This window comes from Triticum dicoccoides, chromosome 7A, assembly GCF_002162155.2.
Source record: "Triticum dicoccoides isolate Atlit2015 ecotype Zavitan chromosome 7A, WEW_v2.0, whole genome shotgun sequence".
NCBI lineage: Eukaryota > Viridiplantae > Streptophyta > Magnoliopsida > Poales > Poaceae > Triticum > Triticum dicoccoides.
The window spans coordinates 576,958,424-576,984,851 of record NC_041392.1 but is presented as its reverse complement, the minus strand read 5'-3'; the positions used below and the strand labels follow the sequence as shown (position 1 = coordinate 576,984,851).

General features: G+C 45.7%; 1 long non-coding RNA gene across 1 annotated transcript; it reads left to right on the top strand.

Annotated features, from left to right (window-relative positions):
• The first annotated feature begins 17,206 nt into the window (after positions 1-17,206).
• LOC119331457 lies at positions 17,207-20,754 on the top strand. The gene is made up of 3 exons (XR_005160515.1): positions 17,207-18,056; positions 18,146-18,462; positions 20,573-20,754. It is a non-coding gene; the product is annotated as an uncharacterized LOC119331457 (long non-coding RNA).
• The last annotated feature ends 5,674 nt before the right edge of the window (positions 20,755-26,428 follow it).

Below are 26,428 nucleotides of genomic sequence, written 5' to 3'. Positions count from 1 at the left end.
CGAACCCGTAGGGTCTACACACTTAAGGTTCGGTGACGCTAGGGTTATAGAGATATTAGTATGTGGTAACCCAAAAGTTGTTCGGAGTCCCGGATGAGATCTCGGACGTCACGAGGAGTTCCGGAATGGTCCGGAGGTAAAGAATTATATATAGGAAGTGCTATTTCGGCCATCGGGACAAGTTTCGGGGTCACCGATATTGTACCGGGACCACCGGAAGGGTCCCGGGGGTCCACCGGGTGGGGCCACCTGCCCCGGGGGCCACATGGGCTGTAGGGGGTGCGCCTTGGCCTATATGGGCCAAGGGCACCAGCCCCAAGAGGCCCATGCGCCAAGAGAAGAGGGAAAGGAAGAGTCCTAAAGGGGGAAGGCACCTCCTAGGTGCATTGGGGAGGATGGACTCCTCCCTGGCCGCACCCTTCCTTGGAGGAAGGGCCAAGGCTGCGCCTCCCCCCTCTCCCTTGGCCCTATATATAGTGGGGGGAAGGGAGGGCAGCCCAACCTAAGCCCTGGCGCCTCCCTCTCCCTCCCATGACACATCTCCCTCCTCCCGCAGCGCTTGGCGAAGCCCTGTTGGAATCCCGCTACTTCCACCACCACGCCGTCGTGCTGCTGGATCTCCATCAACCTCTCCTCCCCCTTGCTGGATCAAGAAGGAGGAGACGTCACTGCTCCGTACGTGTGTTGAACGCGGAGGTGTCGTCCGTTCGGCGCTAGGATCATCGGTGATTTGGATCACGACGAGTACGACTCCATCAACCCCATTCTCTTGAACGCTTCCGCGCACGATCTACAGGGGTATGTAGATCCACTCCTCCCTCGTTGCTAGATGACTCCATGGATAGATCTTGGTGACACGTAGGAAAATTTTGAATTTATGCTACGTTCCCCAACAGTGGCATCATGAGCAAGGTCTATGCGTAGTTTCTATGCACGAGTAGAACACAAAGTAGTTGTGGGCGTTGATTTTGTTCAATATGCTTACCGTTACTAGTCCAATCTTGATTCGGTGGCATTGTGGGATGAAGCGGCCCGGACCGACCTTACACGTACTCTTACGTGAGACTGGTTCCACCGACTGACATGCACTAGTTGCATAAGGTGGCTAGCGGGTGTCTGTCTCTCCCACTTTAGTCGGATCGGATTCGATGAAGAGGGTCCTTATGAAGGGTAAATAGCAATTGGCATATCACGTTGTGGTTTTTGCGTAGGTAAGAAACGTTCTTGCTACAAACCCATAGCAGCCACGTAAAACATGCAAACAACAATTAGAGGACATCTAACTTGTTTTTGCAGGGTATGCTATGTGATGTGATATGGCCAAAGGATGTGATGAATGATATATGTGATGTATGAGATGATCATGTTCTTGTAGTAGGAATCACGACTTGCATGTCGATGAGTATGACAACCGGCAGGAGCCATAGGAGTTGTCCTAATTTATTTACGACCTGCGTGTCAACATAAACGTCATATAATTACTTTACTTTATTGCTAACCGTTAGCTGTAGTAGTAGAAGTAATAGTTGGCGAGGCAACTTCATGGAGACACGATGATGGAGATCATGGTGTCATGCCGGTGACGATGATGATCATGGAGCCCCGAAGATGAAGATCAAAAGGAGCAATATGATATTGGCCATATCATGTCACTATTTGATTGCATGTGATGTTTATCATGTTTATACATCTTATTTGCTTAGAACGACGGTAGTAAATAAGATGATCCCTCACTAAAATTTCAAGAAGGTGTTCCCCCTAACTGTGCACCGTTGCGAAAGTTCGTCGTTTCGAAGCACCATGTGATGATCGGGTGTGATAGATTCTTACGTTCGAATACAACGGGTGTTGACGAGCCTAGCATGTACAGACATGGCCTCGGAACACATGCAAAACACTTAGGTTGACTTGACGAACCTAGCATGTACAGACATGGCCTCGGAACACAAGAGACCGAAAGGTCGAGCATGAGTCGTATAGAAGATACGATCAACATGAAGATGTTCACCGATGTTGACTAGTCCGTCTCACGTGATGATCGGACACGGCCTAGTTGACTCGGATCATGTAATCACTTAGATGACTAGAGGGATGTCTATCTGAGTGGGAGTTCATAAGATGAACTTAATTATCCTGAAAATAGTCAAAAGGTCTTCGCAAATTATGTCGTAGCTCGCGCTTCAGTTCTACTGTTTAGATATGTTCCTAGAGAAAATTTAGTTGAAAGTTGATAGTAGCAATTATACGGACTAGGTCCGTAAACTGAGGTTTGTCCTCATTGCTTCATAGAAGGCTTATGTCCTTAATGCACCGCTCAGTGTGCTGAACCTCAAACGTTGTCTATGGATATTGCGAACATCTGACATACACATTTTGATAACTACGTGATAGTTTAGTTAAACGGCTTAGAGTTGAGGCACCGAAGACGTTTTGAAACGTTGCGAAACATATGAGATGTTTCGAGGGCTGAAATTGGGATTTCAGGCTCGTGCCCACGTCAAGAGGTATAAGACCTCCGACGATTTTCTTAGCCTGCAAACTAAGGGAGAAAAGCTCAATTGTTGAACTTGTGCTCAGATTGTCTGAGTACAACAATCGCTTGAATCGAGTGGGAGTTGATCTTCCAGATGAAATAGTGATGGTTCTCCGAAGTCATTACCACCAAGCTGCTTGAGCTTCGTGATGAACTATAATATATCAGGACATATATGATGATCCTTGAGATATTCGCGATGTTTGACACCACAAAAGTAGAGATCAATAAGGAGCATCAATTGTTGATGGTTGGTGAAACCACTAGTTTCAAGAAGGGCAAGGGAAAAAAGGGATGCTTCATGAAACGGCAAATCAGCTGCTGCTCTAGTGAAGAAACCCAAGGTTGAACCCAAACCCGAGACTAAGTGCTTCTGTAATAAAGGGAACAGCCACTGGAGCAGAATTACCCTAGATACTTGGTAGATAAGAAGGCTGGCAAGGTCGATAGAAGTATATTGGATATACATTGTGTTGATGTGTACTTTACTAGTACTCCTAGTAGCACCAGGGTATTAGATACCGGTTCGGTTGCTAAGTGTTAGTAACTCGAAATAAAAGCTACGGAATAAACGGAGACTAGCTAAAGGTGAGCTGACGATATGTGTTGGAAGTGTTTCCAATGTTGATATGATCAAGCATCGCACGCTCCCTCTACCATCGAGATTGGTGTTTGCGTTGAGCATAGACATGATTGGATTATGTCTATCGCAATACGGTTATTCATTTAAGGAGAATAACGGTTACTCTGTTTATTTGAATAATACCTTCAATGGTCTTGCACCTAAAATGAATGGTTCATTGAATCTCGATCGTAGTGATACACATGTTCGTGCCAAAAGATAGTAATGATAGTACCACCTACTTGTGGCACTGCCACATAAGTCATATCGGTATAAAACGCATGAAGAAGCTCCATGTTGATGGATCTTTGGGCTCACTTGTTTTGAAAGGTTTGAGACATGCGAACCATGTCTATTGGTGTATATGCATGAAGAAACTCCATGCAAATGGACCGTTTGGACTCACTTGATTTTGAATCACTTGAGACATGCAAATCATACCACATGGGCAAGATGACTGAAAGCCTCGTTTTCAGTAAAATGGAACTAGAAAGCAACTTGTTGGAAGTAATACATTTTGATGTGTGCAATCCAATGAGTGCTGAGGCATGTAGTGGATATCATTATGTTCTTACTTCACAGATGATTTGAGTAGATGTTGAGTATATTTACTTGATGAAGCATGAGTCTGAATTATTGAAAGGTTCAAGTAATTTCAGGGTGAAGTTGAAAGATCGTCGTGACAAGAGGATAAAATATCTATGATATGATCATAGAGATGAATATCTGAATTACGAGTTTGGCACAGAATTAAGACATTGTGGAAATTGTTTCACAACTAATACAGCCTGGAACACCATAGTGTGATGGTGTGTCCGAACATCATAACTGCACCCTATTGGATATGATGCATACCATGATGTCTCTTATCGAATTACCACGATAGTTTATGGGTTAGGCATTAGAGACAACCACATTCACTTTAAATAGGGCACCACGTAATTCTGATGAGATGACACCGTATGAACTATGGTTTAGAGAAACCTAAGCTGTCATTTCTTAAAAGTTTGGGGCTGCGACGCTTATGCGAAAAAGTTTCAGGCTGATAAGCTCGAACCCAAAGCGGATAAATGCATCTTCATAGGACACCCAAAACAGTTGGGTATACCTCCTGTCTCAGAACCGAAAGCAATAAGGGATTGTTTCTAGAATCGGGTCCTTTCTTGAGGAAAAGTTTCTCTCAAAAGAATTGAGTGGGAGGATAGTGGAGACTTGATGAGGTTATTGAACCGTCTCTTCAACTAGTGTGTGGCAGGGCACAGGAAGTTGTTCCTGTGGCACCTACACCAATTGAAATGGAAGCTTATGATAGTGATCATGAAACTTCAGATCAAGTCACTACCAAACCTCGTAGGATGACAAGGATGCGTACTACTTTAGAGTGGTGCGTAAACCTGTCTTGGAAGTCATGTTGCTAGACAACAATGAACCTATGAGCTATGGAGAAGCGATGGTGGGCCTGGATTCCAAAATGGCTCGAGGCCATATAATCCGAGAGAGGATCCATATATGAAAAACAAAGTGTAGACTTTGGGAGAACTACTTGATGGTCGTAAGGCTGTTAGGTACATATGGATTTTAAAAGGAAGACGGACAATGATGGTAGGTATCACCATTAAGAAAGCTCGACTTGTCGTTAAGATGTTTCCCGACAAGTTCAAGGAGTTGACTACGATGAGACTTTCTCACTCGTAGCGATGCTAAGAGTCTGTTGGAATTATATTAGCAGTTACTGCATTATTTGTGAAATCTTGCAGATAGGATGCCAAAAACCATTGTTTCCTCTACGATTCTTGAGGAAAGGTTGTATGTGATACAACCGGAAGGTTTTGTCAATCCTGAAAGATGCTAATAAGTATGCAAAGCTCCAGCAATCCTTCTGAGGACTGGAGTAAGCATCTCGGAGTTGGAATGTATGCTTTGATGAGATGATCAAAGATTTTGGGTGTATACAAAGTTTATGAGAAACTTGTATTTCCAAAGAAGTGAGTGGGAGCACTATAGAATTTCTGATGAATATATGTTGTTGACATATTGTTGCTCAGAAATGACGTAGAATTTCTGGAAAGCATATAGGGTTATTTGGAAAGTGTTTTTCAATGGAAAGCCTGGATTAAGCTACTTGAACATTGAGCATCAAGATCTATAAGGATAGATCAAAACGCTTAATGGTACTTTCAAATGAGCACATACCTTGACATGTTCTTGAAGGTGTTCAAGATGGATTAGCCAAAGAAGGAGTTCTTGCCTGAGTTGTAAGGTATGAAGTTAAGACTTAAAGCTCGACCACGGCAGAAGAAAGAGGAAGGACGAAGGTCGTCCCCTATGCTTTTGTCATAGGCTCTACAGTATGCTATGATGTGTACCGCACCTGAAATGTGCCTTGCCATGAGTCAGTCAAGGGGTACAAGAGTGATCTAAGAATGGATCACAGGACAGCGGTCAAATTTATCCTTAGTAACTAGTGGACTAAGGAATTTTCTCGATTATGGAGGTGGTAAAAGAGTTCGTCGTAAAGGGTTACGCCGATGCAAACTTTGACACTAATCCAGATTATTCTGAGTAGTAAACTGGATTCGTATAGTAGAACAGTTATTTGGAATAGCTCCAAATGTAGCATAGTAGTTGCATCTACAAGATGACATAAGAAATTTGAGAAGTACATATGGATCTGAAAGATTCAAACCCGTTGACTATAACATCTCTCACAAGCATAACATGATGAAACCCAGAACTCATCGAGTGTTAATCACATGGTAATGTGAACTAGATTATTGACTCTAGTAAACTCTTTGGGTGTTAGTCACATGGGGATGTGACCTTGAGTGTTAGTCACATAGCGATGTGAACTGGATTATTGACTCTAGTGCAAGTGGGAGACTGTTGGAAATATGCCCTAGAGGCAATAATAAATTGATTATTATTATATTTCCTTGTTCATGATAATCGTTTATTATCCATGCTAGAATTGTATTGATAGGAAACTCAAATACATGTGTGGATACATAGACAACACCATGTCCCTAGTAAGCCTCTAGTTGACTAGCTCGTTGATCAATAGATGGTTACGGTTTCTTGACCATGGACATTGGATGTCATTGATAACGGGATCACATCATTAGGAGAATGATGTGATGGACAAAGACCCAATCCTAAGCCTAGCACAAGATCATGTAGTTCGTATGCTAAAGCTTTTCTAATGTCAAGTATCATTTCCTTAGACCATAAGATTGTGCAACTCCTGGATATCGTAGGAGTGCTTTGGGTGTGCCAAACGTCACAATGTAACTGGGTGGCTATAAAGGTACACTACAGGTATCTCCGAAAGTGTCTGTTGGGTTGGCACGAATCGAGACTGGGATTTGTCACTCCGTGTAAACGGAGAGGTATCTGTGGGCCCACTCGGTAGGACATCATCATAATGTGCATAATGTGATCAAGGAGTTTATCACGGGATGATGTGTTACGGAACGAGTAAAGAGACTTGCCGGTAATGAGATTGAACAAGGTATCGGGATACCGACGATCGAATCTCGGGCAAGTATCGTACCGCTAGACAAAGGGGATTGAATACGGGATTGATCGGATCCTCGACATCGTGGTTCATCCGATAAGATCATCATGGAACATGTGGGAGCCAACATGGGTATCCAGATCCCGCTGTTGGTTATTGACCGGAGAGTCATCTCGGTCATGTCTGCATGTCTCCCGAACCCGTAGGGTCTACACACTTAAGGTTCGGTGACGCTAGGGTTATAGAGATATTAGTATGCGGTAACCCGAAAGTTGTTCGGAGTCCCGGATGAGATCCCGGACGTCACGAGGAGTTCCAGAATGGTCCGGAGGTAAAGAATTATATATAGGAAGTGCTATTTCGGCCATCGGGACAAGTTTCGGGGTCACCGGTATTGTACCGGGACCACCGGAAGGGTCCCGGGGGTCCACCGGGTGGGGCCACCTGCCCCGGGGGCCACATGGGCTGTAGGGGGTGCGCCTTGGCCTATATGGGCCAAGGGCACCAGCCCCAAGAGGCCCATGCGCCAAGAGAAGAGGGAAAGGAAGAGTCCTAAAGGGGGAAGGCACCTCCTAGGTGCCTTGGGGAGGATGGACTCCTCCCTGGCCGCACCCTTCCTTGGAGGAAGGGCCAAGGCTGCGCCTCCCCCCTCTCCCTTGGCCCTATATATAGTGGGGGGAAGGGAGGGCAGCCCAACCTAAGCCCTGGTGCCTCCCTCTCCCTCCCATGACACATCTCCCTCCTCCCGCAGTGCTTGGGGAAGCCCTGTTGGAATCTTGCTACTTCCACCACCACGCCGTCGTGCTGCTGGATCTCCATCAACCTCTCCTCCCCCCTTGCTGGATCAAGAAGGAGGAGACGTCGCTGCTCCGTACGTGTGTTGAACGTGGAGGTGCCATCCGTTCGGCGCTAGGATCATCGGTGATTTGGATCACGACGAGTGCGACTCCATCAACCCCGTTCTCTTGAACGCTTCCGCGCGCGATCTACAAGGGTATGTAGATCCACTCCTCCCTCGTTGCTAGATGACTCCATGGATAGATCTTGGCGACACGTGGGAAAATTTTGAATTTATGCTACGTTCCCCAACACACGGAACCCGCAAGTTGATCACCAAAACATACATCAAGTGGATCATAGAATACCCCATTGTCACCACAGGTATCCCACGCAAGACATACATCAAGTGTTCTCAAATCCTTAAAGACTCAGTCCGATAAGAGAACCTCAAAGGGAAAAACTCAATCCACTACCAGAGAGTAGAGGGGGAGAAACATCATAAGATCCAACTATAATAGCAAAGCTCGCGATACATCAAGATCGTATCACCTCAAGAACACGAGAGAGAGAGAGAGATCAAACACATAGCTACTGGTACATACCCTCAGCCCTGAGGGAGAACTACTCCCTCCTTGTCATGGAGAGCACCGGGATGATGAATATGGCCACCAGAGAGGGATTCCCCCCTCCGGCAGGGTGCCGGAACGGGTCTAGATTGGTTTTCGGTGGCTACGGAGGCTTCTGGCGGCGGAACTCCCGATCTATTGTGTTCCCCGAAGTTTTTAGGGTATATGGGTATATATGGGAGGAAGAAGTACGTCGGTGGACCTCCGGGCTGTCCACGAGGTAGGGGGCGCGTCTAGGGGGGTGGGCGCGCCCCCCACCCTCATGGGCAGCCCGGGACTCTCCTGGTCCAACTCCGATACTCCGTGGGCTTCTTCTGGTCCAAAAATAAGTTTCGTGAAGTTTCAGGTCAATTGGACTCCGTTTGCTTTTCCTTTTCTGCGATACTCTAAAACAAGGAAAAAATAGAAACTGGCACTGGGCTCTAGGTTAATAGGTTAGTCCCAAAAATCATATAAAATAGCATATAAATGCATATAAAACATCCAAGGTTGATAATATAATAGCATGGAACAATCAAAAATTATAGATATGTTGGAGACATATCATGGTACCACACGGCCGCTCTCAACGCAGCGACGCAACTGTCGGCCGACTTGTAGGCGACCATTTGCTATGTGTTCAACTGCTCCATGCGTGTGGTTACTTGCGGTTCAGGCGGCCGCGGCGCGCTCTGCTCGCGTCCCGCCGTGCACGCTCTGCTCTCGCGTCCCTCCGAGTGCTCTTCCCTCATCCCTTCACGCGCGATACCAGTGTTTTGGGCCGGCGCACGATCTCACACGTTCGTGTGCAAGCGGTTGCGCCGGGCGCGGCGCGACGATGCAGTTACCCGCTGCAAAAACTGCCATGCGGACGCACCGAGATTCCACGCTGCCCGACCCCCTTTTATTCCTGCGACCATTTACCTTCATCTATCGTCTCACACATCACAATAAGCACACCCACGAGGACACATGCAGAGAGGACATCCAGCGGTTCCAATGGCGCTCCCCGTGGCTCCAATGGCGCTCCCAGCGGCCGACGATGACAACGGCGGGCAGTTCACCACGCATCACATAGTGGACACCCACGTGAGGGGGAAGGCCCTCTCGGTGGTGTACACGAACGATCCGGTCTTGGTGGAGAGCTCCATCCAAACTATGGAGTAGTTCCTTGCCGAGGACAAGTACCGAGTGGTCGGCTTCGACCTCGAGTACACCATCGGTCGTGCCGGGCACGATCAGAAGGTTGCCGTCGCCCAGTTGTGAGTGCAACATGACGTCCTCGTCTACCACTTCCACCTTGCCACAAGGCCTTGCGAGCATTTCTCCAGGTTTATCAAGACCTCCGACTACAGTTTCGCTACGGTGGACACCACCAATGATCTAAAAGCGCTCAAGGTTTCGGACTTGAAATGCCCGAATCTTGTCAACATCCAGCACCACTACAAGGTCTGGGGCACCGAAAAAAGCAAACGAAACTCCATGGTTAACCTCACCTCGGCCATCATCGACCCCTACTACGCGAAGATCAAGCAAGAGAGCAATAATGACAAGAACGCCTGGCACAGTGTGTGGCATAAGAGACTGGACGAACAACATGTTAAGTACGTGGCCATGGACGCGTACACAAGCTACGAGATGTACAGGCGGATCGTTGACATGAGGAATTCTCTTCTTCCTGACCCAGACGAGGGATCGAGCCACATAGCAGTGGCGAGAGCGTCACAAGAAGTAGATGACTAGACAATCATTTCTCCTACTTTAGAATGCATGCAATTGTTTATTGAGGTGTATGCGAATGATCTGTATAGTAACTTATGTAATTCGATGTTTATTTCAGTTATATATATACATGTTATTCTACTGTAGATAGAGCAATTCACACGGCTTATTAGCAGCAATCGTCTGTGTTATTATTGGTCTTCGCACACATTTCAGATTACGTACCTGTTTGCCGCGTATCACACACATCTTGTTCAGTTGAACTGTATCCGTTGTGTTGCCTAATCACACACAGTTCATCCCAGTGAACCATATGATGTATATCGCACACGCCTTCATCTGGCTGCCCGTTTCTTTTGTGCCTCATCATCACAAACATTTCATTGAGTTGAACCGTATGCCCTACATCGCACACGCAACTAAATTCTGAACCATGTTTGATGAATCTGTCATCGCAAATGTTTTGCACCTTTTTTGACGGTTTTTTACACCACCGTTTGCGATTATGGCATCACACACAGTTTCGTCGAAGGGTCTCTGATTTGACTATCACGTTTGGACCATCCTGCAGTAGTGTTCCATGCCATGTATTGCATCATGTTGCTTGTGCATTGCACTGTGATTGATTGTTGTTCCGTTGCTTGTATTCTTGTTTTGGGTAGAGCCGGGAGACGAGTTCGTGAACGAGGAACCTGTTGAGTACGCTAACGAGGAGCAAGCTTTTGACAACTCTGAGAACTTTGCAGGCAAGATGATCATTACCCTCGATATCACTTCTATATTTGCTTGCTAGTTGTTCATTCTATCGGTATGTCACGCTACCTACCACTTGTTTATCATGCCTCTCATATTGCCATGTCAAGCCTCTAACCCACCTTCCTAGCAAATCATTGTTTGTCTAAGTTACGGCTTTTGCTCAGCCCCTCTTATAGTGTTGCTAGTTGCAGGTGCCTTGCAGGTTGTTCCATGTTGGAACATGGATATGTTGGGATATCACTTTATATCTTATTTAATTAATGCGTCTATATACTTGGCAAAGGGTGGAAGGCTTGTCCTTGTGCTCGGTGTTTTGTTCCACTCTTGACGCCCTAGTTTCCGTCATACCGGTGTTATGTTCCTTGATTTTGCATTCCTTATGCGGTTGGGGTTATGGGACCCCCTTGATAGTTCACCTTGAATAAAACTCCTCCAGCAAGGCCCAACCTTGGTTTTACATTTTCCTAACAACCTATAACTTTCCCTTGGGGTCGCGAACCCGAGGGTCATCTTTATTTTACCCCCCCCCCCTATAACTTTCCCCTTGGTCATTACTATGTGTCGTTTCCTGATGATCAGTAGTGGAGCCTAGTTGGGACGATCGGGGATCTAGCAGTTGGGTTTATCTTCTTTTCTTTTGGTTGTCCGTAGTCGGACTATGAGTGTACTTTGGTGATGTATGAGCTTATTTCTGTATTGTGTGAAGTGGCGATTGTAGGCCAACTCTGTTTATCCCTTTCTTGTTCATTACATGGGATCTTGTGAAGATGACCCTTCTTGCGACAAAACCACTATGCGGTTATGCCTCTAAGTCATGCCTCGACACGTGGGAGATATAGCCGCATCGTGGGCGTTACATGTTCTAGGTGGCGTGAGTTGTGAAACTATTCCACATTGAAATGAAGACCAAACTCGTAACTCAAATATTTGCCTCCGCAATCAGATCGTAGAAACTTTATTTTCTTGTTACGATGATTTTCCACTTCACTCTAAAATTCTTTGAACTTTTCAAATGTTTCAAACTTGTGTTTCATTAAGTATATATACCCATATCTTCTCAAATCATCTGTGAAGGTCAGAAAATAATGATACCCACCACGAGCCTCAACACTCATCGGACCGCATACATCTTCATTGTTCCGGAGAACGGAGTTTTAGTCATCTTGCCCATGAGGCATGGTTTGCAAGTATCAAGTGATTCCAAAAGCCCATCTGCATGGGGTTTCTTCATGTACTTTACACCAATATGACCAAAACGGCAGTGCCACAAGTATGTTGCACTATCATTATAAACTTCGCATCTTGTGGCTTCAATATTATGAATATGTGTATTACTACGATCGAGATTCAATAAACCATTTACATTGGGTGTATGACCATAGAAGGTTTTATTCATGTAAACAGAATAACAATTATTCTCTGACTTAAATGAATAATTGTATTGCAATAAATGTGATCCAATCATATTCATGCTCAACGCAGACATCAAATAACATTTATTTAGTTTCAACACTAATCCCAAAGCTAGAGGGAGTATGCGATGTTGATCTTATCAACCTTGGAATCATTTCCAACACACATGTTACCTCACCCTCAACTAGTCTTTGTTCATTTTGTAATTTCCTATTTTGAGTTACTAATCTTAGCAACCGACCCGGTATCAAATACCCAGGGGCTACTATGAACACTAGTAAAGTACACATCAGTAACATCTATATCAAACATACCTTTGTTCACTTTGCCATCCTTCTTATCCGCCATGTATTTGGGGTAGTTCCGCTTCCAGTGACCAGTCCCTTTGCAATAGAAGCACTCAGTCTCAGGCTTGGGTCTAGCTTTGGGCTTCTTCCCGGGAGCGCCAACTTACTTGCCATTCTTCTTGAAGTTTCCTTTCTTTCCCTTGCCCATTTTCTTGAAACTAGTGGTCTTGTTAACCATCAACATTTGATGCTATTTCTTGATTTTTATCTTCGCTGATTTTAGCATCGCGAAGAGCTCAGGAATCCTTTTCGTCATCCCTTGCATATTATAGTTCACCACGAATTTCTAGTAACTTGGTGATAGTGGCTAGAGAACTATGTCAATCACTATCTTATCTGGAAGATTAACTCCCACTTGATTCGAGCGATTGTAGTACCCAGACATTCTGAGCACATGCTCACTAGTTGAGCTATTCTCCTCCATCTCCTAGGCAAAGTACTTGTCAGAGGTCTCATACCTCTTAACATGGGCATGAGTCTGAAATATCATTTTCATCTCTTGGAACATCTAATATGCTCTATGGCGTTTCAAAACATTTTTGAAGTCCCAGTTCTAAGCCTTAAAGCATGGTGCACTAAACTATCAAGTAGTCATCATATCGAGCTTGCCAAACGTTCATAACGTCTGCATCTGTTGCTGCAATAGGTCTGTCACCTAGCGGTGCATCAAGGATATAATTCTTTTGTGCAACAATGGATAATCCTCAGATCATGGACCCAGTCCGCATCATTGCTACTATCATCTTTCAACTTAGTTTTCTCTAGGAACATAACAAAAAAATAGGGGAGCTATACGCAAGCTATTGATCTACAACATAGACATGCTAATACTATCAGGACTAAGTTCATGATAAATTAAGTTGAATTAATCATATTACTTAAGAACTCCCACTTAGATAGACATCCCTCGAGTCATCTAAATGATCACGTGATCCATATCAACTAATACATGTCCGATCATCACGTGAGATGGAGTAGTTTTAAATGGTGAACATCTCTATGTTGATCATATCTACTATATGATTCACATTCGACCTGTCGGTCTCCAGTGTTCCGTGGCCATGTCTGTACATGATAGGCTCGTCAAGTTTAACCCGAGTATTCCGCACGTGCAAATCTGTCTTGCACCCGATGTATGTGAATGTAGAGCTTATCACACCCGATCATCACGTGGTGTCTCAGCACGACGAACTATCGCAACGGTGCATACTCAGGGAGAACACTTATACCTTGAAATTTTTAGTGAGGGTCATCTTATAATGCTACCGCCATACTAAGCAAAATAAGATGTGATGCGGCTTGAAGCTACGTCGGTATTTCCCCAAAGAGGAAGGGTTGATGCAGTGATACGTCTCCAACGTATCTATAATTTTTTATTGTTCCATGTTGTTATATTATTCATCTTGGATGTTTTATAATCATTTTATAGACATTTTATATCATTTTTTGGTACTAACCTATTGACATAGTGCCAAGTGCCAGTTGTTGTTTTTTTGCATGTTTTTTACATCGCAGAAAATTAATACCAAACGGAGTCCAAATGCCACGAAACTTTACGGAGATTTTTTATGGACCAGAAGACACCTAATGGGCCCTGGCTGTGTCTGGGGGTGCTCCGAGGAGAGCACAGCCCACCAGGGCATGCCAGGAGGCCCAGGCGTGCCCTGGTGTGTTGTGCCCACCTCGGGTGCCCCCAGAACCGCCTCTTTGCTCTATAAATACCCCAATATTCTCAAAACCCTAGGGGAGTCGATGAAATATTGATCCAGCCGCCGAAGAGTCCAAAACCACCACATCCAATCTAGACGCCATCTCGGATGGGGTTCACCACCTCCATTGGTGCCTCTCCGATGATGCGTGAGTAGTTCTTTGTAGACCTTCGGGTCCGTAGTTAGTAGCTAGATGGCTTCCTATCTCTCGTTTGATTCTCAATATAATGGTCTCTTGGAGATCCATATGATGTAGCTCTTTTTGCGGTGTGTTTGTTGGGATCGGATGAACTTTGAGTTTATGATCAGATCTATCTTTTTATATCCATGAAACCATTTGAGTTTCTTTGATCTCTTTTATGGATGATCTCTTATAGCCTCGTATTTCTTCTCTGATATTTGGGTTTTGTTTGGCCAACTTGATCTATTTATCTTACAATGGGAGGAGGTGCTTTGTAGTGGGTTCGATCTTACGGTGCTTGATCCCAGTGACAGAAGGGGAACCGACACGTATGTATCGTTGCTACTAAGGATAAAATGATGGGGTCTATCTCTACATAGATAGATCTTGTCTACATCATGTCATCGTTCTTATCGCATTACTCCATTTCACCATGAACTTAATACACTAGATGCATGCTAGATAGCGGTCGATGTGTGGAGTAATAGTAGTAGATGCAGGCAGGAGTCGGTCTACTAATCTTGGACGTGATGCCTATGTAATGATCATTGCCTGGATATCTTCATGATTATTTCAAGTTCTATCAATTGCCCAACAGTAATTTGTTCACCCACCGTTTGCTATTTTTCTCGAGAGAAGCCACTAGTGAAACCTACGGCCTCGGGTCTCTTTCTCATATATTTGCCTTTGCGATCTACTTTTCCTTTGCATTTATTTTCTGATCTATTAAACCAAAAATACAAAAATACCTTGCTGCAATTTATTTTTATTTATTTTATTTGGCGTTCGATCTATCAATATCTACAATTTTATCTCACGTCCATTTGCCAATTTATGGCGCCGTTACCCGAAAGGGATTGACAACCCCTTTAACACGTCAGGTTGCGAGTGGTTGTTATTTGTGTGCAGGGGATGTTTACGTTGTGTTGCTTCGTTATCCTAATGGTTCGATAACCTTGGTTTCTTTACTGAGGTAAATAACTGCCGTCGCTGTGCTGCATCATCCCTTTCTCTTTGGGGAAATACCAACGTAGTCCTAGCCGACATCATGCAGCACAGCGACGGTAGGTATTTTCCTCAGTGATGAGACCAAGGTTATCGAACCAGTAGGAGAACCAAGCAACAACACGTAAACGGCGCCTGCACACAAATAACAACTACTCGCAACCCGGCGTATTAAAGGGGTTGTCAATCCCTTTCGGGTAACGGTGCCAGAAATTGGCAAAACAGACGTGAATAAATTGTAGTAGATTGATAGATCGAACGCCAAATAAAATAAATAAGAATAAATTGCAGCAAGATATGTTTATATTTTTGGTTTAATAGATCTGAAAATAAAAGGCAAATAAAATAGATTGTGAAGGCAAATATATTAAAGAAAAGATCCGGGGGTCGTAGGTTTCACTAGTGGCTTCTCTCGAGAAAAAAAGCAAACGGTGGGTAAACAAATTACTGTTGGGCAATTGATAGAACTTCAAATAATCATGATGATATCCAGGCAATGATCATTATATAGGCATCACGTCCAAGATTAGTAGACCGACTCCTGCCTGCATCTACTACTATTACTCCACACACCGACCACTATCCAGCATGCATCTAGTGTATTAAGTTCATGGTGAAATGGTGTAATGCAATAAGAATGATGACATGATGTAGAAAAGATCTATCTATGTAGAGATAGACCCCATCGTTTTACCTTAGTAGCAACGATACATACGTGTCGGTTCCCCTTCTTTCACTGGGATCAAGGACCGTAAGATCGAACCCACTACGACAAAGCACCTCTTCCCATTGCAAGATAATTAGATCAAGTTCGCCAAACAAAACCCAAATATCAGAGAAGAAATACGATGCTATAATCAATCATGCATATAAGAGTTCAAAGAAGATTTAAATAACTTTCAAGGATAAAAAGATAGATCTGATCATAAACTCAAAGTTCATACGATCCCAACAAACACACCGTAAAAAGAGTTACATCAGATGGATCTCCAAGAAACCATTGTATTGAGAATCAAACGAGAGAGAGGAAGCCATCTAGCTACTAACTACGGACCTGAAGGTCTACAAAGAACTACTCACGCATCATCGGAGAGGCACCAATGGAAGTGGTGAACCCCTCTGTGATGGTGCCTAGATTGGATCTGGTGGTTCCGGACTCTGCGACGGCTGGAATTGATTTTTGTGACTCCCCTAGGTTTTCTGGAATATTGGGGTATTTATAGAGCAGAGAGGCAGTTCAGGGAGCACCTGTGACGCCCCGAGACCGTTGCGCGAGGTGTCTTCCAGTTATTCGTTGTCATTGCCATGTCATTTGCTTGCGTGTTGCATCTTGCCATGTCATCATGTGAATTGCATCATCATGTTTTTCAAAACTTGCATTCGTCCAGGTTTCTCAGTTCCTTCTGTTGCCCATTCTGAGCCCAGCTACTCTTGCACGCGCCCGCGACACGTCCGAAATATTATTTTTATAAGTGGCCGAAAAAGGTTCTCGGAATGGGATGAGAGTTGGCGTGCGGTCTTGTTATAGTGTAGGTAGACCGCCTGCCAAGTTTCATCGCATTCAGAGTCCATTTGATAGCCCAACCGTTAAACTATAGCGGCAATATAGTCGGTCAAACGTCGGACGTTTCGGTCTCTGAAACTGCTGCCGGGCATCTCTCTTCTCTCTCTTTTCGGAGCCCATCAAACCCCTCACCTTCGTTGACCATTCCGAGACCAACCGGGTTTTTCGTTTCCCTCTTGTCATACCACCTAATCCCTCTTTGCATAGTTCTCGACCCCCTCGTGCGCGTACGAAAGTTGTCCCGGACCTGACCCGGATAGTCGACACCATTGGGTCCGGATCATCCCCAAACATCTATAAAACATCTCCGTTTTTCTATTTGGACTATTCTAACCTTTTATTCTCGATCGTCCGATTATGATCGGAGGGATCCGTTAACCCCTAACTTAATCCCACCGCTATATATAATGGACAACCCTAGAAATTAGGGATCCTGTCCCATCCTTCCATCCATCCAATCCCTCACCCTCCGCCACCACTCTCTCCCTTGGGATCCTCCTAGATCCCTTCCTCATCTCCTCCCGCAGCAACCACCGATCCACCTCGTCTTTAGTGCCAGGCCAACCAGCGCCCGAGCCCGAGCTCCACTCGATCCCTCTCCTTCCTGGTGACATGGACATGCCGCCGCCTGTAGCTTCCATGCCAGCCGACCACGACCAGCTCCGTCAGGCCGGCCTCGCCCCATGCCTTACCTCCTTCCTTTTCTTTCTCCCTCTCTCTTTTCTTACCTCTCTCCTCGTCATGACAGGAGCAGACATGGCGCCCGAGCGCCTCGAGTTCGTCAGCCCGTCAGATGGATTCAGCTCGCGCCCCTCTCTCTAGACCTGCTGGAAACATGGAGCCCAAAGCCATGGCCGCGCCTCCCGTTTTCCTCGACCCCGGCGTTGCCAAGTTCCTCGTCGTCGGACGCCGACGCCCCGCCTCAAGCCACTGCCGCTGGTCACTGAGGCCACCCTGACCTCGACCTGGACCGCTCCAGCGACCACGCCCGTTGACGCTGTCGCTCCGCGAGTCACTGGTCCTCGCCGGATTTCGCTGCCAGGTCCATGCCGCCCTTGCCTCCACTCCGTCAGCACGCGCCACCGGAGCCCTGATTTGCTACAGCCCCAAGCGCCTCAGCTCTGCACCCGCCCTGATGGCCTCCTCTATCCCGCTATCTTCTCCCATGGATCCCTCCTTCTCCTTGCGTCGAGAACCAGCGCTCCAGGGCCGGCCTTCTGCTGTTCGTCCTTGTTGGCTCTCGCAACACCGGCGCTGCCGGCAGCCGCGCCGCTCGATCCACCTCACCGACGACAGCACTAGCAGGTCCCGCCGACCTTCCCCTGCTCCTTTTCCCTCTCCATCTCCCTTCTCTTATCCTGTATCCCCTTCAGTCCTCTCGTGTTCCTCCGCAGGTCCCCGCCATGGATGCAGGAGCACGAGCTCCATCCTCCTCGTTGCACGCATCGCCCGTCGGAGTCGCCCCAGTCGCCGCCTCGCCAAGCTCCGTCGCCGCCAGTGACCTTCGCGTCGAGGTGCCGGAGTTCACGCCCCCCTGCACCTGCATCGCGCCTCTGCCGTCCTCTGCATCGAAGCAGTTGTAGAGGAGGAGGAGTGCCTCGAACCCCCTTGTATCGCCCGCGTTGACCGCGCCAGCGCGTGGGCCGCGCTAGGCCCAGCGCCCCTTCCGACCTGCTGCTTCCTCCTCCACCCACCGGGCCAGGCCCACTGGGTGAGAACCCCCCCTGTGCTCTGTTGGTCCAACAGATTCGGCCCATATAACATTTTTTTCTCTGGACGAATTTAATCATTTATCCAGACTGCAGTTTTTGCAGAAAAACCCCCGTTCTTCATGCATTTAATAACTCTCAAACCGTGAATCCAAATTAAACAAACTTAATATGCAACATGACTAGAATTTCATCTAGTTTCATAATATGCCACTTTCATCCATGTTTGAGATGTTTTAAAATGATGTTTGCATATGATTTGCTCCTATGCATGCTAAAATGATTTAATTCATAAGGAATTAACCATAGCTCCAAATTTAATAAACTTTATATGTAAATGGGGTAGAAAAATGCCTAGTTTAACATGGTGTACTTGCTTTGCATGTTTAACAACTCTAAAATTGTGTTTAGGGCAGATCATTACCAAAACCTAAAATATGCATATGAGGATTTTCCGGACTTGTTGCTTGTTGTTCCGACCTCATTTAAACTTGCCTAGATAGGTAGTTTTCATATGCTTCACCTCTTGCCATGTTAATCAATATTTAATATTGTTGAGTACATAAACGAGAGGAACTAAATAATTGACGTGGTGTTTCGTCAATATGCAACGGAGTTGCATATTGAGCTCCACTTAATTTGTAGGATTGTTTGTGCACTTTGCCATGCCATGCCTTTTTAAACCGGACATGCATCATACTTGGTTGTGCATCATGCCATGTTTATGTAATGGTTGTTTACTATGTTGCTTGCTTCTTTCCGGGTTGCTTCTCGCATTAGCTTCGGTTTCGTTTCGGAGTTGTGAGGATTCGTTCGACTACGTCTGTTTGTCTTCTTCATGGACTCGTTCTTCTTCTTTGCGAGATCTCGGGCAAGATGACCATACCCTCGAAATCACTTCTATCTTTGCTTGCTAGTTGCTCGCTCTATTGCTATGCTGTGATACCTACCACTTGCTATATCATGCCTCCCATATTGCCTTGTCAAGCCTCTAACCCACCTTGTCCTAGAAAACCGTTGTTTGGCTATGTTACCGCTTTGCTCAGCCCCTCTTATAGTGTTGTTAGTTGCAAGTGAAGATTGGAGTTTGTTCCTTGTTGGAACATGTTTATTGTTGGGATATCACAATATCTCTTATTTACTTTAATGCACCTATATACTTGGTAAAGGGTGGAAGGCTCGGCCTTAGGCCTGGTGTTTTGTTCCACTCTTGCCGCCCTAGTTTCCGTCATACCAGTGTTATGTTCCTTGATTTTGCGTTCCTTACGCGGTTGGGTTATAATGGGAACCCCTTGACAGTTCGCCTTGAATAAAACTCCTCCAGCAAGGCCCAACCTTGGTTTTACCATTTGCACTAACAACCTATCACCTTCCCTTGGGTTCTGCAGACTCAAGGGTCATCTTTATTTTAACCCCCCCCCCCGGGCCAGTGCTTATCTAAGTGTTGGTCCGAAAAGGGCAGCCTGCGGCACCACCTCGGGGAAACTTGAGGGTTGGTTTTACTCGTAGCTTGACCTATCCGGTGTTTCCCTGAGAACGAGATATGTGCAGCTCCTATCAGGATGTCGGCGCATCGGGCGGCTTTGCTGGTCTTGTTTTACCATTGTCGAAATGTCTTGTAACCGAGATTCCGAGTCTGATCGGGTCGTCCTGGGAGAAGGAATATCCTTCGTTGACCGTGAGAGCTTGTGATGGGCTAAGTTGGAACACCCCTGCAGGGTTTTGAACTTTCGAAAGCCGTGCCCGCGGTTATGGGCAGATGGGAATTTGTTAATGTCCGGTTGTAGAGAACTTGACACTTAACTTAACTAGAATGCATCAACCGCGTGTGTAGCCATGATGGTCTCTTCTCGACGGAGTCCGGGAAGTGAACACGGCTTTGGAGTTATGCTTGAACGTAAGTAGTTTCAGGATCACTTCTTGATCACTTCTAGTTCATGACCGTGCTTTGCTTCTCTTCTCGCTCTTATTTGCGTATGTTAGCCGCCATATATGCTTAGTGCTTGCTGCAGCTCCACCTCACTACCTTTTCCTACCCATAAGCTTAAATAGTCTTGACCTCACGGGTGTGAGATTGCTGAGTCCTCGTGGCTCATAGATACTTCCAAACAGTTGCAGGTGCCGAGGATACCATGCAGGTGACGCAACCGAGCTCAAGGAGGAGCTCGATGAAGATCGCGTCCGTTGTCTTGTTTTGTTTCCTGTTGATTAGTAGTGGAGCCCAGTCGGGGCGATCGGGGATCTAGCAATTGGGGTTTTCTTCTTTTATTTGGTTCCGTAGTCGGGCCTTGATTGTATTATGGATGATGTAATGCTATATTTATGTATTGTGTGAAGTGGCGATTGTAAGCCAAGTCTTTATCTCTTTCTTATTCAGTACATCGGATGTGTAAAGATTACCCCTCCTGTGACATGCCTACTATGCGGTTATGCCTCTAAGTCATGCTCCGACACGTGGGATATATAGCCGCATCGTGGGTGTTACAGCACCCGAGGTGGGCACAACCCACCAGGGCGCGCCTGGGCCTCCTGGCGCGCCCTGGTGGGTTGTGCTCCCCTCGGAGCACCCCCCCCCCCAGGTGCCTCTTCGGCCCATTGGTTGTCTTCTGGTCCAAAAAAATCTCCAAAAAGTTTCGCTGCGTTTGGACTCCGTTTGGTATTGATTTCCTGTGATGTAAAAAACATGCAGAAAACAGCAACCAACACTTGGCACTATGTCAATAGGTTAGTACCAAAAAAGGATATAAAATTATTATAAAACATCCAAGATTGATACTATAACAGCATGTAACAATCAAAAATTATAAATACGTTGGAGACGTATCAAGATGCATAAAAGATAAACATCACATGCAATCAAAATATGTGACATGATATGGTCATCATCATCTTGTGCCTTTGATCTCCATATCCAAAGCACCGTCATGATCTCCATCGTCATCGGCTTGACACCTTGATCTCCATCGTAGCGTCGTTGTCGCCTCACCAACTATTGCTTCTACAACTATCGCTAACGCATAGTGATAAAGTAAAGCAATTACATGGAGATTGCATTTCATACAATAAAGCGACAACCATAAGGCTCCTGCCAGTTGCCGATAACTTTTACAAAACATGATCATCTCATACAACAACGTATATCACATCATGTCTTGACCATACCACATCACAACATGCCCTGCAAAAACAAATTAGATGTCCTCTACTTTGTTGTTGCAAGTTTTACGTGGCTGCTATGGGCTTCTAGTAAGATCTGTTCTTACCTACGCATCAAAACCACAACGGTGTTTCATCAAGTTTGCTGTTTTAACCTTCAACAAGGACCGACCATAGTCAAATTCGATTCAATTAAAGTTGGAGAAACAGACACCCGCCGACCACCTTTATGCAAAACTAGTTGCATGTCTGTTGGTGGAACCGGTCTCATGAACTTGGTCATGTAAGGTTGGTCCGGGCCGCTTCATCCAACAATACCGCTGAATCAAAATAAGACATTGGTGGTAAGCAATATGACTATCACCGCCCACAACTCTTTGTGTTCTACTCGTGCATATCATCTATGCATAGACCTGGCTCGGATGCCACTGTTAGGGAACATAGCATGCAATTTCAAAAATTTCCTAGGATCACACAAGATCTATCTAGGAGATGCATAGCAATGAGAGGGGGAGAGTGTGTCCATGTACCCTCATAGACCGAAAGCGGAAGCGTTTGACAACGCGGTTGATGTAGTCGAACTTCTTCTCATTTCGACCGATCAAGCACCGAATGTACGCACCTCCGAGTTCTGCACACGTTCAGCTCGATGACGTCCCTCGAACTCTTGATCAAGAAAAGTGTCGAGGGAGAGTTCCGTCAGCACGACAGCGTGGTGACGATGATGGTGAAGTGGTCCGCGCAGGGCTTTGCCTAAGCACTATGTGAATATGACCGGAGGAGTAAACTATGGAGGGGGGCGCCGCACACGACTAACAATGTGTGTTGTGTGTTCTAGGCGCCCCCTCCCCACATATATATAGGTGGGAGGGGGAGGGGAACAGCCATGGGGCACCCCAAGTAGGAGGAATCCTACTTGGGGGCCTTGTCCAATTCGGTCTCCCCCCTTACCATCTTTTCCGGAGAGGGAAGGAAGGAGAGAGAGGAGGGAAGGAAGGGGGAGCCGAATTGCCTCCCCTTCCTTCTCTCTTCCCCTTTTCCTTCCCCCTTCCTATTCGCAGCAAGCCATACTGGCTGTTGTGTTTGCCCTCTTGGCCCAATAGGCCCAAATCTTTGCCGGGGGGTGCCCGGAACCCCTTCCGGTGACCCGATATGTACCCGGTACCATCAGAACACTTCTGGTGTCCAAATAATATCGTCCTATATTTGAATTTTTACCTCTCGACCATTTCGAGACTCCTTGTAATGTCTGTGATCTCATCCGGGACTCCTAACAACATCCGATCACCAAATCACATAACTCATATAATACAAAATCGTCATTGAACGTTAAGCGTCCGGACCCTACGGGTTCAAGAACTATGTAGACATGACGGAGACACCTCTTCGGTCAATAACCAACAGCGGAACCTGGATGCTCATATTGGTTCCCACATATTCTACGAAGATCTTTATCGGTTGTACCGTAATGACAACATACGTTATTCCCTTTATCATCGGTATGTTACTTGCCCGAGATTCGATCGTTGGTATCTCTATACCTAGTTCAATCTCGTTACCGGCAAGTCTCTTTACTCGTTCCATAATGCATCATCCATAACTAACTCATTAGTCACATTGCTTGCATGGCTTATTATGATGTGCATTACTGAGAGGGCCCAGAGATACCTCTCTCATACTCGGAGTGACAAATCCTAATCTCGATCTATGCCAACCCAACAAACACATTCGGAGATACCTGTAGAGCATCTTTATAATCACCCAGTTACGTTGTGATGTTTGATAGCACACAAGTCATTTCTCCGGTATCCGGGAGTTGCATAATCTCATAGTCAAAGGAATATGTATAATTCATGAAGAAAGCAAAAGCAATAATACTTAACGATCATTATGCTAAGCTAACAAATGGGTCTTGTCCATCACATCATTCTCCTAATGATGTGATCACGTGCATCAAATGACAGCACATGTCTATGTCTAGGAAACTTAACCATCTTTGATTAACGAGCTAGTCTAGTAGAGGCTTGTTGGGGAACGTAGTAATTTCAAAAAAAATCCTACGCACACGCAAGATCATGGTGATGCATAGCAACAAGAGGGGAGAGTGTTGTCTACATACCCTCGTAGACCAGAAGTGGAAGCGTTAGCACAATGCGGTTGATGTAGTCGTACGTCTTCACGGCCCGACCGATCAAGCACCGAAACTACGGCACCTCCGAGTTCTAGCACACATTCAGCTCGATGACGATCCCCGGACTCCGATCCAGCAAAGTGTCGGGGAAGAGTTCCATCAGCACGACGGCGTGGTGACAATCTTGATGTTCTACCGTCGCAGGGCTTCGCCTAAGCACCGCTACAATATTATCGAGGATTATGGTGGAGGGGGCACCGCACACGGCTAAGAGAACGATCATGAAGATCAAATTGTGTGTCTAGAGGTGCCCCCTGCCCCTGTATATAAAGGAGCAAGGGGAGAGACCGGCCGGCCCTTGTGGCGCGCCAAGGAGGGGGGAGTCCTCCTCCTAGTAGGAGTAGGACTCCCCTTTCCTAGTCCAACTAGGAAGAGGGAAGGGGGAAGGAAAGAGAGGGGGAGGGAGAGGGAAAGAGGGGCCGCGCCCCGCTCCCCTAGTCCAATTCGGACTCCCCATGGGAGGGGGCGCGCCACCTCCTGGGCTGCTGCCCTCTCTCTCCCCTCAGGCCCACTAAGGCCCAATACTTCCCCAGGGGGTTCCGGTAACCCTTCCGGCACTTCGGTTTTCTCTGAAATCACCCGAAACACTTCCGGTGTCTGAATATAGCCGTCCAATATATCGATCTTTATGTCTCGACCATTTCGAGACTCCTCGTCATGTCCGTGATCATATCCGGGACTCCGAACAACCTTCGGTTCATCAAAATATATAAACTCATAATGAAACTGTCATCGTAACATTAAGCGTGCGGACCCTATGGGTTCGAGAACAATGTAGACATGACCAAGACACGTCTCCGGTCAATAACCAATAGCGAAACCTGGATGCTCATATTGGCTCCCACATATTCTACGAAGATCTTTTATCGGTCAGACCGCATAACAACATACGTTGTTCCCTTTGTCATCGGTATGTTACTTGCCCAAGATTTGATCGTCGGTATCTCAATACCTAGTTCAATCTCGTTACTGGAAAGTCTCTTTACTCGTTCCGTAATACATCATCCCGCAACTAACTTATTAGTTGCAATGCTTGCAAGGCTTATGTGATGTGCATTACCGAGAGGGCCCATAGATACCTCTCCGACAATTGGAGTGACAAATCCTAATCTCGAAATACGCCAACCCAACAAGTACCTTTGGAGACACCTGTAGAGCACCTTTATAATCACCCAGTTACGTTGTGACGTTTGGTGGCACACAAAGTGTTCCTCCGGTAAATGGGAGTTGCATAATATCCTAGTCATAGGAACATGTATAAGTCATGAAGAAAGCAATAGCAACAAACTAAACGATCAAGTGCTATGCTAACGGAATGGGTCAAGTCAATCACATCATTCTCCTAATGATGTGATCCCGTTAATCAAATGATAACTCATGTTTATGGTTAAGAAACATAACCATCTTTGATCAACGAGCTGGTCAAGTAGAGGCATACTAGTGACACTATGTTTGTCTATGTATTCACACATGTATTATGTTTTCGGTTAATACAATTCTAGCATGAATAATAAACATTTATCATGATATAAGGAAATAAATAATAACTTTATTATTGCCTCCAGGGCATATTTCCTTCAGTCTCCCACTTGCACTAGAGTCAATAATCTAGATTACACAGTACTGATTCTAACGCCCATGAAGCCTTGGTGTTGATCATGTTTTGCTCGTGGAAGAGGCTTAGTCAGCGGGTCTGCAACATTCAGATCAGTATGTATCTTGCAAATTTCTATGTCTCCCACTTGGACTAAATCCCGAATGGAATTGAAGCGTCTCTTGATGTGCTTGGTTCTCTTGTGAAATCTGGATTCCTTTGCCAAGGCAATTGCACCAGTATTGTCATAAAAGATTTTCATTGGACCCGATGCACTAGGTATGACACCTAGATCGGATATGAACTCCTTCATCCAGACTCCTTCATTTGCTGCTTCCAAAGCAGCTATGTACTATGCTTCACATGTAGATCCCGCCACGACGCTTTGTTTAGAACTGCACCAACTGACAGCTCCACCGTTCAGTAAAAACACGTATCCAGTTTGTGATTTAGAATCGTCCGGATCAGTGTCAAAGCTTGCATCAACGTAACCATTTATGATGAGCACTTTGTCACCTCCATATATGAGAAACATATACTTAGTCCTTTTCAGGTATTTCAGGATGTTCTTGACCGTTGTCCAGTGATCCACTCCTGGATTACTTTGGTACCTCCCTGCTAGACTTATAGCAAGGCACACAGCAGGTCTGGTACACAGCATTGCATACATGATAGAGCCTACGGCTGAAGCATAGGGAACATCTTTCATTTTCTCTCTATCTTCTGCGGTGGTCGGACATTGAGTCTTACTCAATTTCACACCTTGTAACACAGGCAAGAACCCTTTCTTTGCTTGATCCATTTTGAACTTCTTCAAAACCTTGTCAAGGTATGTGCTTTGTGAAAGTCCAATTAAGCATCTTGATCTATCTCTATAGATCTTAATGCCCAATATGTAAGCAGCTTCACCGTGGTCTTTCATTGAAAAACTCTTATTCAAGTATCCCTTTATGCTATTCAGAAATTCTATATCATTTCCAATCAATAATATGTCATCCACATATAATATCAGAAATGCTACAGAGCT